Source organism: Talpa occidentalis, unplaced genomic scaffold, assembly GCF_014898055.3.
Source record: "Talpa occidentalis isolate TD23 unplaced genomic scaffold, MPIMG_talOcc4v2.1, whole genome shotgun sequence".
Classification (NCBI taxonomy): domain Eukaryota; kingdom Metazoa; phylum Chordata; class Mammalia; order Eulipotyphla; family Talpidae; genus Talpa; species Talpa occidentalis.
Genome location: NW_026555331.1, coordinates 145,016,393 through 145,030,733, shown reverse-complemented (window position 1 = coordinate 145,030,733; position 14,341 = coordinate 145,016,393).

Here is a 14,341-nt window from a genome sequence, read left to right as displayed (position 1 = left end):
TGGGATATTCATGACATGATTCAGGAAAGAAGGGTGAAGGGGAAACATTTTTCAAAATCCTTCCATGAAAGATAGGCATTATGCCAACGGGTGCTATTTTGGGTCCTGTACTGCACCAGTACAAAAATCCATTTTTTTAAAAAAAGTTTATTTATTTATGCATACAAGAGCTGGCGTATAGGCCAGAGACAGAGTGGGGAGTAGAATAGGCAGATTTACTGAAATACATGGCTGAGGGGATCAGCGGGCCAGTCAGGAGAGGTCTGCTGTGCTATGTGGGTGAGCTCATTGGCCAGGGATGGAACTCGTGATGCAGAGGCTGTGGATAGCTTCATAGTGCTGCATCTTACTTAACCCCTTGTGCCACCAGCAAGGCCTCAAAATCTATTTTTGCTGGGAAGTTGCTGCATATGTGGCTGCAACACTATAGATGGCTGTATTCTTTTGCAACTAGAAATAAGAAGAGATCAGGAAAGTGTTGGGGGGAGGGGCAGGGGTCAGAGGGAGGATTAGCTGCTGGATTAGCAGTGTGGGGCAGGTATTCAAAGGGATTTCCAAAATGAAGTTCTTCTGTGAGATATACAGTGTAACCCTATCTTCCATCTCACTGCAAACTATTGAGTTAAATCTTCATTCCTTGGTGTTTTGTGAGCTTGAATTTGTTTTGCTTTTGATACAACCAAGTACTGAACCTTACTTCAATGTGAAGATGCAGAGCCCATGTTTAGAAAAAATGTCCAAAACTTAGAAATAAATCAAGGGGTAATTAATGCCACACTGAGTACATTTTCTAATCATTTGATTCCTGGAACTTAAGCTTGTTCGTAGAATTTATTAGAGCCCAACCAAGAGATTTTATAATTGTGAAAGCTGATCTGATGCAATGATTTTCTTGTTTGGTAGAAAATATAAACCTGAAGGTTATGGTTCTTTATCTTATGAAATTTGACCATTGTATATGTTATCTAAATTAGCAATTTTATTTTAGCATGACTTTCCCCCCATTTACTTGTAAAAATCCCAGTTTCTTAAATTCTCTTTTGAATGATTTTTATCATCCCACTGGTTCCCTTATTAATAAGTTTAATACTCTTTGACATATGTTCACTCTCTATTTGTATAAGAATGTCCATTTTCGGGCCTCCCTGGTGGTGCAGCGGTTGAGCGCTGGGTTGCAAAGCTGCCCGCAGCCTCTGTGACACCGGTTCGATCCCCGGCTGCTCCCTGGCCACCGGAGGAGGGTCCCACATGGCGCGCAGACCTCTCCTGCCGCCCGCTGCTCCCCTCAGCAGTGTACTTCGGTCCTTCTGCCTGCTCTGCTCCCCGCTCTGGCTCTGGTGAATCCTCTCACCCTCCCACGCTTCTGACTGTACCCAGTGCTTGTATAAACAAACAAACAAACAAATAAATAATAAATAAATAATGCATGCCTCTTTAAAAAAAAAAAAAAAGAATGTCCATTTTCATATCATGCTTCGGCACACATATGCAAGCATTTGTGTGAATTAGGAAAAAAGTCTTTTCCTTGAATGCCCCAGTACAATTTTCACAAGGTAGCGTATTATTTACTTAACAATAAAAATTACAGCCTCCTGAAGTTATGCTACAAATTAAGTTATTGAACATATAATACTAGGAAGTACAAATTTTTAATCTTAATAATAGTTCACTGGTATACCGAAGTAATTCACACTAAGATTGAATAATTTGTTATAAAATAATTATAAGCTTGCTTTCATAGACAAAATTCTTTATGATAGTTTCAATACCTACTTGCTCTGGTGTCTTATTTTCTAAAGAAATACAGTTTTTCTCTGGACATTGTGTGCCTTTAATAAATTTTGTTTTCATGAATTTATAAAATTCTCCATTGGCAACTGCTGTCGTAAGGTTGAATTTATTGTGAGAGCGACAAAAAGTTATTTGAAGTGTGTCCCATAAATTATATTTGCAAATATTTTATAATATATCAAATGGGGTATTTTAAGTGTAGATTTTATAAATGAATTTAGGATTTTAGTTCCTTCTACATTGAACTCCCATATCATTTTCCTTATTTTGTTCACTAGGCAATTTCAATTATTTGTATTTACATGATAGCAGTGATTCATGTTCATTGAAAGCCTTAAATGACATTTGCCATCAATAACACTGAAAAGGCTTTATATTCTTTCAGTATTTTAAACATTTCTTTGAAGATGATACTGTTGTATCTAGTCTAGAAACAAGAAAATTGAATTTGAAGTTCAATATTCATCATTTCAATCACAGATGAGATTCTCAGGTGTATGGAAACATCTTACTCCTTTTTCTGTATTGCTTCTATCAAGGGAGCTGTCGATATTAAGTGATCCTGCAATTTGTGTAGTATCAACGTATTTTTAATGAACAGTATTGCTTTTTTTCACTTAAAAATGTATTCGATCTTCTGATACTTTCAAATGTATCATGTACAGTGAATTTTTGTTCCTGTATCCTTTGGCACATCACAGCGATTTCACCTAAATTGGTACTGGGCAAATAAATGTAAAAGTGATTATTTTCAAAACCATACCTTTAACTTGTGTTGCAGAAAAATATAAGCTCACTGCAATTTCTAAGAGAGCATTCTGTTCTTTTCTTTAATTGAATTTCTGTTTGTCATGACAGCTTCAACTTGACTTTTACATCATTTTTTTCCAGAATGATTTCAAATTTCTATGTCCAGAAGACCCTGTTGCATGCTTTCTATCATGTTTCACTTTGCATACAAAACAAGAAATATAGACTTCTTTTTCATTTTTTTCCATGGATTTTCTGCTGTGATCCCTTAGCTTTGCCATGTGTATTTGTGGCATAATCGTTTCACTGGTCATTCAAATTATTTTGCCCAGATTCAGTTTTTATAGGTATTCTACTGAGAATTCATATTATCTTTTTCAGCACAGCTTAACTCTTTTCCCCAGGAAATTCTAACCTCAGAAGATAAGCCTGCAAGCCAACAAATACTAAATTCATTATTTACTTCCCAGGAAATTCCTGCAAATCAATTTATGGAGGCAAACAGTTGCCTCATAGAGGCAAAGAGCTAGTCTTATCAAGACAACTGTGTGTCCACCTGGACAAATAGCCTGTTTATCAGGACAAGAGTTTGTTTCTCAAGAATTGTTTCAAGACTTGTGTCCAACAACCCAAAATATTATCCACAAGCTTTGCCCAATGCCTATCAGTTCCTTTCCTTAAAGGACTTACCTGAAATCATCAGAACTGAGACTCCAAAGCTTTTCCCAGCTGAGACACTGGATTGTTAAGATGATTCTCCCTTGTTGCTTTAGTCTGATGCACTTGGCTTTGCTTGACTAACAGGTTATTCTGGTAGTTTCTGTGGGGCAGCCACAATCAACATTATTAAAAATGAATATAGTCTTTTCTAGTCATGTCACTTACTAAACAAACATCCCTAAAATAGTTCACCTACAACATAAAGTCTGGTAATAATTCTATTTGTTCTGCATAGTATGTATTAGGTGTTGTATCTAAAATGAATGTGTAATATTTAGCTCTTCTTACCTTATTCAAATAAGATATGAGTTACCATTGATACTTGAATTCTGAGATGTTCTGCATTTAATGTTATTTGTTGCCAGATAAAAAAAAAATTTCCATTATTATGATCCTAAAATTATTGGATGATATGAATGCTAGCATATTCATTGTCACATAAAAATGAATCATAGATGTGTTTTTACAATTACATGCTGGTATTTTATCTTATTTTCATATAATTTCTGTTTTGTAGTGTTAATATTAGAGCTATATTTTAAAATCACTGTTCAGTTTTAAATGCGGGCCTCCCTGGGCGCAGGCAGTTGAGCGAGTGCTGTGAAGCTGTCCGCAGCCTCTGCAGTGCTGGTTCGATCCCCACTGGCCACAGAGATACCCACACGGCATGATAGACCTCTCCTGTCTCGCCTACTGCTCCCCTCAGCAGTGTATTTCAGTCAGTCTGCCTGTTCTGCTCCCCACTCTCTCTGTTGAATCCTCTCACCCTCCCACACATCTGGCCTTCACCCCAGTTCTTGTATAAATAAATAAATCTTTTAAAAAAAATTAAATGCCTAACACTTTCATTGATATGCATTTAATTTTCTTCATGTTTACTAAGAGGATGTGATAAATGTTGCCAATTTTTGTAGAATTGTCAGTTTTCTGTTGATTTTTTTTTTTCCATTCCCAAAGACTTTAGCTACTGGGCAACCAAGAGATGCCCAAGGACTCCGAAATGTTAAGGAGAAAAGCCCGTGGATGCCATTCTAAGTGTTCATGTTCTTAGGTTCATGCACATAAAAGCAAAGTGAGCAAACTCTAATATGCCAAAAGATTTTCATCGGTGAGAAGTTCAAAAGGAATAGCGAGAGGGAGAACATTTGTAGGGGAGGGAAGGATTTCAAAATAGCAACTTCCAATCAAACTCTGAAATCCACCATCCCCTTGTGGACAAATGTTTTGCCAAACAGGCAGTGCCCAAGAGGAGCAGCCAAGGGCCAAGAACAGAGGCACCAGGAGAACCAACACAAGGAAACCTCCTGGCTGGAAACTTAAGCATGAGATTGTGCAGGGTCCAGTGGGCTAGAAGAGGAGACAAGAACCTGAGTTCAAAATGTACCACCCGAGCTGAGTTCACCAAGATGGCAGCCACCATAGTGTCTCAAGAGGGGGAGATGGAGCTACCTGCCTAAGCACTTAAGCTGGTAAAAGATCTTTGGGGGAGGCATTTGGAGTACCATGCACAGGGCCAGAGCAGAATTAGGAACCCCCTGGAGATGGGTAGTGGGGCCCAAACAGTATCAGGAGTGGGAGGCCCTGAAGAAGTGGGAGACCCATCTCCCTACCCTGCACACCAACTGGTTCTGTCTTGAAATCTTCCCTAAGGCTCCACTCCACCGCTTCAGGGAGTGAAGTGGAGATACTCACAGTGGCTTTACACTTTGACATAGTGATAAGATACAGACCCCTCTGAAGTAGAAAATCCTACTGATATTTTTAATCATATGGAAGAATTTGTGTATAATGTTCGCTAAAACTTAGTATCCGTAATATGAGGTAGAGTATTATCCACTAGTGTTTCCTTTGAACAGTCAAGATAAATGGCTGTGTAATTGCATTCGCAGTAAGTATCCTGGGTTTAATGGGGGCTTTGGATTTGTTTCTTCCTATTTAAATGGAAATTTATCAGTTATGATTGATCTGGAGATAGATAGTGAATTCATTCCTGTCCAGTCAATGATATGTGGGTGCTACATTTTGCTGAAATTATAACTCTGAGGTCTTTCCTTTTTCCTTCCTGTATTTCATTTATTTTCTCCAAGTATTTAAGTACAAATGCATTTCTTGAATTTTCTCTAATGGATTTTTGTTTTTTTATACTGGTAATTAAAAAAATTATTTTTGACAGCTGGGAAGAAATTATGAGTAGCTTCATATTTTATCTTGGAAATTGAAACATTTAAAAATGATGGGTTTGGGGAAATCATAATTTTAGTGTAGAAGTCTGACAGATACCACCTTAAGAAATGGTCAACATTAACATCCGCCATCCAGTAATGAGACAGTCTGTGCCTCTTGACATGAAGGGGTCAATATTGCTTCTGTACTATTCTTACCCAAAAAATGATAGCCTGAATTTATCATGAGGAGATATCAGATAACCCTGAATGTCATTTTTCAATGCCAGTTTCCTGACACCAGCTGGGTATCCTACTATTCAACTCAATTCTGACACCCTTTACCAGGAGTGAGCACAAACACTGTAGGTTAAGAGGCTCAGTTCCACATGCCTGCCCTGAGCAGGTGCCACTTGCAATTCTTGGGTGTCCCCAAGGCACTGCATTTCTACCGACTCAACCACAAATTTGGGGGTTCCCATAACTTTCCCCCTTATCAGGTTTGAAAATTCTCTAGACTGGCTCACAGGACTCAGAAGGTACTGTACTTACAATTACAGTTTTATTATAAGGGATATAGCTTGGGAACAGCCAAATGGAAGAGATGCAAAGGACAGGGATTGGGGGTGTTCTGGTTGCAGAACTTCCATGCCCACTTGGTACACCACTATCCCAGCCCATTGAGGTTCACTCAGCCAGAACCTTCCAAAACCTTCTTGTTCAAGAGTTTTTGTTAAGGCTTTATTAAGGGTGTGATTGATTAAATCATTGACCTTTGGTGATTAGTGTCCATTTTCAGACCCTCTAGCCTCCCTGGGGGAAGTGGGGTTGAAAATTCTAAACTTCTAATCACTGGTTGGTTTTCTGGTCAACCAGCCCCAATCTGAAGGTATCTAAGATGGGAAATAACCTCATTAGCAGAACAAAGACACTTCTCTAACTCAGTAAATCCCACAGGTTTTAGGAGCTTAGTGCCAGGAACTGGAGACAAAGACCAACATAATTTTTATTGTAGGTCAATCTCAAATTATCAGACATTTCACAGAGTGCTTCAAAATTGTCAAAGTCAAGAAAAAAAATAAACTCAACAGGAAAAACTGTCCTGAGTTAGAAGAGATTGAGGAGACATGATGATTAAATGTGTTATGGGACTCTGGTTTGAATTCTGGATCCGATAAAGAACATTAGTGGGACAACTGGTAAAATTTGAACAAGGTCTGTATATTAGTTAACAGTATTGTGTCAATGTTTGTTTCCTATTTTTTTTTAAGATTTATTTTATTTATTTATGCATACAAGAGCTGGGGTGTAGGCCAGAGGTGTGGGGCTTGAGAGGATTCACCAGAGACAGAGAGGGAAGCATAACAGGCGGATCTACTGAAATATACTGCTGAGGGGAGAAGCAGGGAGACAGGAGAGGTCTCCTGCACCATGTGGCAGGGATCAAACTTGCGCTGCCAGGGATCAAACTCATGTTGCAGTGGCTGTGGATAGCTTCACAGAGCTGAGACTTAACCCCTTGTGCCACCAGGGAGGCACCTAGTTTCCTGTTTCTGAGCATTGTATCATGACAAAGTGCTAAGCCAGCCCTGGGGGAACAAGCTAGCCTTAGCATTTTGCATACAGAAGTTTTTTATGTCATTTTTGCAATGTCTTAAGCTTGATCTTATTTAAAAATAAAAAAATTTAAATTCAGTTTAAAATCATGGTAAGGTAATGGTCACCTTGAGGCAACAGACACCAAGGCAACACACTTTTTCTTGCTGGCATCCTTTGGTCCTAATTGCAGGTCTTTAGCAGATACGTGGAGACTCTAGTTCAGACTCTCACACAACTCACCTGATGCTGGTGTCAAAGCCTAGAGAAAGTTGCCTGAGTGGTCTCAGATTCCCCAAAGCTGGGTTTCTGCTTTGGGAAAGATAAGCAAACCCCACAGGTCATATCTCTTCAGGCAACAAAACACGTGTGTGTGGAATCTTAAACCATGTCAAAGGGACCGCTCCAATTTATTGGGATTAATGGGCCATTTTATAGGAATTTAAAGCTTTACTTTGCTTTTATTAATTAGGAACAGATGCTGTACCCAGGGACTTACAGAGAGCATTACTTTTATATGTCGAAAATGTACTATGTAACAATCAATTCAAACAATTTTAGCCTTTAAATTTTTCTGCAGGCCTGCATTATGAACAGCAATGGATCAAAGATCAAAGAAATGCTCTTTTAGAATCAGTTACGCTCATTATACTCGAATATCATATTCCTGCCTTGGCAGATTTAAACAGAACTTCCAGGCTATTTGTTTTCCAATTATTAGGTGTAATGCAGTTTTTCAATCAGATCTATGTAGTTTTCCCCAAGGGCACACCAACCCTTTAAATGAATATTCTCATGGTCCTGGGATGCCAGAAAATGCAAAGGAAAGTTCTTGGGTAAAGCCAACTGGGTTTGGTGACAAACTAAGCTGGAGCAATGAGCCATAGTCTCTGTATGCTTGTGATTTAAAACCCTAAAGGAAAGTGCTGGGGATTGAAGTTTAGGGTTAATGCAGTGAGGGGGTTGGGGGTCAGGGGTGATCTGGAGCCTGTTTAGAGCAGCTGGGAGAGGTTTAGGGCAGACATTTTCCTCACTGCTGCCACAAGTCTTCTATCTCCTAGTACAGCTCTGAGGGGCCATTCTCCACTCTCTTTAGCCATCCTTTGCTTCATGGTCCCCTGTGATTGTCATCAGCCCCCTCACTGCATTAACCGGTCATTTTTCACTGGTACATGAGTGGTCAGTGCTCATGGGTAGCTGGGTGTATGCCAGAGCCTGGATTAGGGAGCCAGAGGCTGACACCTTTACTGGCAAAAATAATGTGAGGCATCGTCATTCTGATATTCCCCAATGACTGTACATTGAACTTCTTCCAGTGCATCTCTGTTGGGGGGCCCCACTCAGAGGTGGTGTTTTTATGTGTCACCTTCACCAGTGGGGTAAACACAAGCCCAGGTGTGGACAGTGTTGTCACACACACACTCAAGGAATCTATTAGCTTATCCCAACATCCAATAATTTCAGTCTCTAGTATTCTTGCCTCGCTTGGTCTTGACATGATATCAAAATGTCATATATCTCACAGTACTTAAATTAGGGGAAAAGATTAGGGTATTAGGGTAAGTCCCTCCACTACACTCAAGGACAGTTATACAGTTAATAAATGCAGCCCCACTCAGCTGTTGGGCCTCTATATTTGAAGTCAGGGCTATTATCATCAGCTGCTTCTCTTTAATCTTAATTGAGAGGTCCCACTTAGGGTCCATCTCAAGTTATGCCTAAAAAAATGACACGTTGAGCTGGTCCCTGAGTCCTGTCAGGGTTAAAAGCCCTCCGTCATGGACAAGGAAGAGCGATACTTGGGCTCAAGTCCTCTACAGCTCACCCAGGGAAACTTCTGACGTGACTTCATTTTTTTTTCTTTTGGTTGTACTAGGCCTTTACTGGATGGTTCCCTGCAGACCAGAGGACACGCCCACGTGGCTGCGGGAGGCCAGAGGACTCCGACCGCCCGCAATGAGCTCCGGGCAGGACACCGAGGGCGCGGTCAGCTGGTCACCTCTCCAGGGGAGAGTAATTGAGCAGCTTCTCGATCACTCCACGTGGGCCAGCAGCAGGCCGGGGCAGCACTAAGCTTCCCTTTCGGTGTACTCAGCTGCAGCGGCCCAGGCAGGCCTCCCACTGGTTCCCAGGATCTTGCCTCGGGCGATGCGCGCTCAGGGAAGAACATGGCAGCCGCGCGGCCACCCCACTGCATCCAAGCCCCTGTGGCCGCCTGTCTGTCTGCCGACTTCACCTTTCTGAACTTCAGTTTCCTCATCTCCAAACTCCCTTCCAACTCCAACATCCTGTGATGGAGAGAGAGGTAACTAATAGCAATTTTTACCTCCTAAGGCCTTACAGTAGGCCCCTGTGTATGTACAGGTGATGCCCTCCAAGGACCAGGAGGGAACTCTCTATACCTGTGAGAACATCTAATTTATAAATTAGGCAGAGTAAGTAATTAACAACACCTAATAATAAAATAGAGCAACTCTCACAATATGCTGTAATGAAAGTTATGTGAATATGCCCTCTCTCTCTTTCAGAATAGCATATTGTGCTTCATATTTTTGGACTGTGGTTGACCACTCATAACTGAATCCGGAAAGCGAAACCACAGGTAAGTGGGCAACTACTGCGGTTTAGAGTAGTTTCACAATTTATTTTCTCATCAGAGTTGTAACGTGCGTATCAATGAAGGGACTTGTGCATTCCTTTGGTGCGGTGCTGGTGCTCACCATAGTCCAGGAAAAGTGCAAGGAAGAAGAGCAGTGATTTTATTAATTTGCTGGTGGTCCATGGGGACAGATCTGTGGTGCTGCAAAACAGGAAAAAGCTTAGAGCATGAAGTAAACTAGTGTGACGTTAGGATTTATAATAAGGAATATACATTTTGTTTTCATGCCGTATCTGCCACAGAGAGTCTAAAACCTTTGGAATTTTCTAAGGGATGAGTGCCATAAAAGTGTCTTTTGTTATATTAATGGCTGGATGGGAGCTGGTTGCCATGGGAACTGACCATGTGGTTAGAGGGTTGGCACTTCCACACACATCACCCCCCCTCTCCTGGGAGGGGAGAGGGCTGGAGATTGAATTCAGTCATCAATGGCCAAAGACTTAGTCAACTATGCCTATGCAGAAAAGCCTCCATAAAGCCCCAAAAGGATGGGGTTTGAAGAACTTCCATGTTGGTGAGTGTGTGGCCATCCTGGAATAGTGGCAGGCCCAAGGGAGTATGGAACCTTGGGGCTCCTTCCCATATACCTTGCCACATGCATTGCTTGCATCTGATGTTCCTGACTTATATCTCTTTAGAATAAACTGGTAATCCTATGAGCAGTCTGGTTTCCAGAGTTCTGTAAGTCACTCTGGCCAATTAATTGAACCCAAGAAGTGTGTTGTTGGAATCCCTAATCTCTAGCCGGTAGTTAGACTCCCAGGTGACAACCTGAATTTGTGAATGGCTTACGAAACTGGGGAGGGGATACCTTATAGGGGTGAGCCCTTAACCTGTGGGTCTGACACCAAGACCAGGTAGATAGTGTCAGAACTGGGGTTAGGTGTATGATGCTTAGCTGGTGTCAGAGAATTGCCTGGTGGATTGGCACTGCTCCCCCTAAACACCCTCTCCCTGCTGAATGTGGGTACAAAATCATAAACTAGCTAACAGGTTCTGGGAATGACACAGGTTGTAAATAAGTGGCTAGATCAGAGCAGTCGATCTAAGGATGCACTTATCCTGTTGGGAATGGTGGGTGGAAAGAAATTGTGTCATAACAGCAGACAGGAAGTGTCCATAAGAAAATCCTCTACCTCAGAGCAGTGCTGCCTCAAAAGCTATGTGCTCACTTAGCTAATTTGGTGCCTCACCCACGGCCTACTTCATCCTAATACTCCAGACTAATTTTTAATTTTTTTTTAAGATTTATTTATATAAGATATATTTATACAAGAACTGGGGTACAGTCCAGAGGCGCAGGAAGGTGATAGAATTCACCAGAGACAGAGCGGGGAGCAGAACAGGCAGACGGACTGGAAACACTGCTGAGGGGAGCAGTGGGTGAGCCAGGAGAGGTCTGCCAGGCCATGTGGGTATCTCCCTGGCCAGCCAGGAATCGAACCTGCATTGCAGGGGCTGCGGACAGAGTCACAGCGCTGCACTCAACCCGCTGCGCCACCGGGGAGACCCTAGACTAATTTTTTTAGTCTTTCATTATCCCACTCCCTATTCTTTTAATGTCATTGGTTCACAAACTCATGATTTCCTCAGGATAAAATCACAATTGGTCTCCAACACAGAGGGCAAAAAGAGACTGAAGAAAGAGGTGGACCTCTCTGGATTGATAGTTGGAGATTTTAATAAACAAGTGAGCTTCCATACTGGACTTTTCTTGGGTGGACGCAAGACAGTTAGATTTCCACTCTTGTTCACCAGAATCTTAACAATGTATATAAGGAGCTTTAATGGGATTCAGACTTGTGTATGGTCCAGGTGGGGCCACACCCTATCTCTCAAGGCTGTGTTCTGAAAGTGGCTTCTGGTATGGAAATAGTGGGCAGACCATACATTCCTAAAATAGGGTGGAGGCTTCGGAGTCTCTGATTGCTTGAATCAGACTCATGATTCAAAGGTCACTTGCTGACCTCTCCCAACAAGTGTACATGGAGAAAATGGTGTATGTAGATAGGCATGGTACCTCCCACCCCCTTTCTTTTTAACTAAATGCCCAGTGATGTGCTTTAATCCACTGGTGATGTGTGGGGAAAAAGATAACACTGAAAAGAAAATATTCCTAATACCCCGATTTTTCCATTAGTGATATCTCACTTAACATTTTGTATTCCCACGAGTTATTTTGTATCACTGTTTAACAAAACAATACCAGCAACAATCCTTGTAAACTCTGATTGGAGAATTTAAACATTTATTATCATAAAACCAAAGGCCATGTTGTTAATCCTTTTTGTGTGTAATCACTGTATGTAGAGTAATCTGCCCTTCCTGGGAGAGACTACTTTGAAGGAAAGGAACTTTTCATAGGTTTTGCTTTAGGTCAACAGTCTTATTACTTAATTATACTTCTTGTCTAAAAAATTCTTTAAAGAAACAATTAAAATGTGAGTTGATAGTGTTAAACCTAAATTTTCCTTAAGGTTAAGTTTTATTAGCTGTTTCAAGAAAGATCATGATATTTATATAATTAGATATTTGAATGAGAATCATGCTGTTATTCAATAAACAGCATGTAAGTGATATCACCCAGCCACAGATTTTTCTGTTATATCTGAAATTTTTTACCTGAGATCCCTTCAGAGCAACAAATGTGAAGAGAAAGAATTTTTGTGTGTTAGTTACAAGTCTAAGCTGTGACTGCGTGGCTACTGGGTAAGACTCAGTGCACCTGTGTAGGGTAAAGAAAATATCAGGCTTTTCTGCCCTTCCGCCATCAGGATAGATGATGGATCCTTGTCCTGAATGCATGCCTGATGGCGGGCACCTGGAATAGGGTATGGGCATAGGTAGATGGGATTCAGCTGAGTTAAGACTGTGCTTTTAAGGGCAGCGTCATGGGGACACCAGTAGCAGCAGTAGCAGCAGCAGCAGTAGCAGTAGCAGCAGTAGCAGTAGCAGCAGCAGCAGTAGAAGCACTGTGCCCAGTCCTGACCTTACAACCTGATATACTGATTTTCAGAAATCAAATCCTTGAAAATTTGGGCATCAAAATTTTTCAGTTCATCACATGCAGTGTTTCTGCCCAAAAGTATAATCCATTTGCATGAATATAAAGTGTTTTTTGAAGATAAAATGTATGTGTATTGAGTAATTAGAAGTTGAGGGAAAAATGGTATTTTATCTCTAGTATTAGGCTTAAATTGTAATCTAGAATTTGTGCAAAGCATACATGAAGCCCAAATTATCTTGAAGCAAGATTTTAAAAAATGCAGAAGTTTCTTTTGGTTTTGATTAGGCTCTATTAATTACTCTCGTATGCTATGTTTAGAATGGAAAGGTGGGTGTCATTAGCCAAAAGCAGATGGAGTAACAATAACAGCCCACAGAAGGGGGAGTATTTGTCTTAGCCCTTTTAAGCTCTCCAGGGCTTTGTAAGTATGCTGATCAGACCTTCTTGAACCTTGGTGACGTCTATGAGAAATATTCTGTCACTCTGAAAGCATTCCGAGGTGGGTCAAGCATGACCTAATTATAACACAATGGCTTCTTTTTATGAACTTCAGGAGAAACACTCCATGCTAAATTGAATGCCTTGGACTATTTACTCCCATTTAAATTTGAAAGCCTGGGAAATTCACTACTGCCTGTCTGACTCACCCACTAACTGAAATAGCCTGAAGCATATACTGGCACTGCCAAGATCTTCTTCCCATTCATCTTTTGGGGCACTCTAAGAAATACCTTTTATTTGGCATTTTCTCTGTATTTGCTTAGCCGTCATTGAGAGAGATTTTATAGTCATTACATTTTGCTATTTCCACTCTCCTTCTATTCCTTCTTCCTCTTTCTATTATTTCCACCTCTTCTTTTGTTCAGGAGTTCCCATTTCAAAGAGGTGCTGCATCCAATGTTATCTGAGATTTTTCTTGGTGTGAAAATTGAATTTGGGTAACAGGTGGAGTTTTCTAGCCATGAAATGACAATAAAAAGCACATATACTAGAATTTAGAAGATGTGGATTGGTCCTGAAGTATTAAAATATCTATCAAAATTGGAACGTAGGTTTTCTGATTAATCACACCATTATTTCCTCTACTTTTATGCCAGCATCTTTGTAACATTTGTACAAATCCAAGATACAAGTACTAGTTAGTAGTGTGGGGTTTCTACTTGGAGTCCTTGGGTTAACCCCATGGAATGTACATCTTTCCTGGGGTAGATAAGTCTGGGGTGGGGGCACACTGTATTTATAAGAGGTACTTCCTGAAGCAGTTACCTGCCAAAAGAGCCTCATTTGGCTTCAGAGAAACAGGGCTGACATTTGGAGGGAAAAAGAAAGAAAGAAAAAAAAAAAAACACTGGTAAGATGTGGGTTGAATTGTATCCCTCTCAAAGTTACACTCAAGTAATAACCCTGGTACAGGTGAATGTGATCTTATTTGAAAAGAGGGATTTTTGCAGATATAATGAAGATAAAAAGATCATAACGGATTAGGGTTGCTCCCCAATCAAGGTCTGGTGTCCAAATGATACTGGAATTGTAGGTTTTCAGGCCTAGTCTCTCAGCCAGGAATGGATCCTAGGCTGCAGGGGCAGCACTGAGTCCCAGCCACTAGACCACCATAGGTTGGTGTCTCATGAAGCCGCAGCAGGAACTTCACAGACA